Raw genomic sequence first — 1,980 nt, 5'->3', positions numbered from 1 at the left:
GGAAATTCAGAAGATTATCAATAGCTACTTTGAGAATCTTTACTCTCACAGAATAGAAGACACAGCAGAAATGGAAAGATTCCTAGAAAGTTACAAATTATCAAAACTGAATCGACAAGATATAACCACTCTCAATAGCCCAATAACTGCCAATGAAATACGAGATGTAATTGAAAACCTACCAGCAAAGAAAAGTCCAGGTCTGGATGGATTCACAGCTGAATTCTACAAGAAATTTACAGAAGATGTAGTTCATATACTCCTCAATAAAACTGAAAAGGAAACAATACCCCCAAAATCATTCCTGGAGGCAAGTATTATACTGATACCAAAACCGGGGAAAGAAGCAACTAAGAAAGAGAATTACAGGCTGATCTCCTTCATGAACATAGATAACAAAATCCTCAATGAAATCCTAGCGAATAGAATACAGGAAATCATCAAGAAGATCATGCAGCATGACTAGGTAGGATTCATCCCAGGGAGCAAGGATGGTTCAATATTCAAAAATCTATAAATGTAATACACTATATCAATACAGCAATAACTAAAAACGACATGATCATCTCCATTGATGCAGTAAAATCTTTTGATAAAGTCCAACATGCATTCAAGTTCAAATTCCTACTGAAAATTGGAATGATGGTGTCTACTTCAATCTGGTAAAAGCCATTTATGAAAACCCAATGGATAACATAATCCTAAATGGGGAAAAACTGAAATCTTTTATTCTTAGATCTGTGAGAAGACAAGGATGTCCTCTATCACCACTCCTGTTGAATACAGTTCTGGAATCATTAGCTAGAGGCATTAGAAAAGGGAAAGAAATAAAAGGAATAAGAATAGGTAAAGAAGTTAAACTATCCTTACTTGCAGATGACATGATACGTTACTTGAAAGACCCAAAAAACTCCACCAGGAAGCTAGTAGAATTAATACAGAAATTCAGTATCATAGCAGGTTAAAAAGTCAATACCCCAAAATCAATAGCATTCCTCTACACAGACAACAAACACACTGAGAGGGAAATTACAGAAACAATACCTTTTACAATAGCAGCAAGTAAAATGAAATACCTTGGAATTCATCTAACTAAAGAAGTCAAAGATCTTTTCAAGGAAAATTACAGTACTCTGAAAAAAGAGATCGTAGAGGCTTTCAGAAAATGGAAAGACATTCCAAGCTCCTGGATAGGAAGAACCGGCATTGTGAAGATGGCCATACTCTCAAAATCTATGTACAGATTTAATGCAATCCCTATCAGACTATCACCGACATACCTCACAGACCTAGAGAAATCATTCCTAAAATTTTTCTGGAACCAGAAAAGACCTAGAATAGCAAAGGCAATTCTGGGCGATAAAGACAAGGCAGGAGGCATTGCAATTCCTGACTTCAAAGTATACTACAAGCCTACTGTGTTAAAATCAGCATGGTACTGGCAACACAATAGACCAGAGCATCAGTGAAATAGATTAGAAGACGCTGAAGCCCCTACAAATGCACTCAGCCACCTTACCTTTGACAAAGAGGCCACACATACTCACTGGAAATAACAAATGCTGCTGCAAAAACTGGCTCTCTACATGCCAAAAACGAAAACTTGACCCAGGTCTATCACCATGCACTAAACTAAGTCAAAATGGATTAAAGATCTAAACATTATATCAGAGACACTAAATCTCCTGGAAGAGAAAGTGGGAGGAACTCTTGAGGACATAGGTTAGGCAAAGACTTCACGAACAAAAATCAAATCACACAGGAAACAGTTGAAAGAATTACCAACTGGGACATGCTCTTACTGAGATGTTTTTTAACGTCAAAAGATATTACCAGGGGCTGGTGAGATGGCTCAGCGGTCTAAAGCACCTACTTGGAACAAGCTAAGCGAAACACAGGGACCGCGGTTCAATCCCCCAGCACCACATGCCAGCCAGACCCGCCCCCTGGTGGGCTGAGCTGGCCACACACACACACACA

The sequence above is a fragment of the Octodon degus genome, unplaced genomic scaffold, assembly GCF_000260255.1.
Source record: "Octodon degus isolate 3935 unplaced genomic scaffold, OctDeg1.0 scaffold00040, whole genome shotgun sequence".
NCBI lineage: Eukaryota > Metazoa > Chordata > Mammalia > Rodentia > Octodontidae > Octodon > Octodon degus.
Note: the sequence above shows the minus strand (reverse complement) of the source record.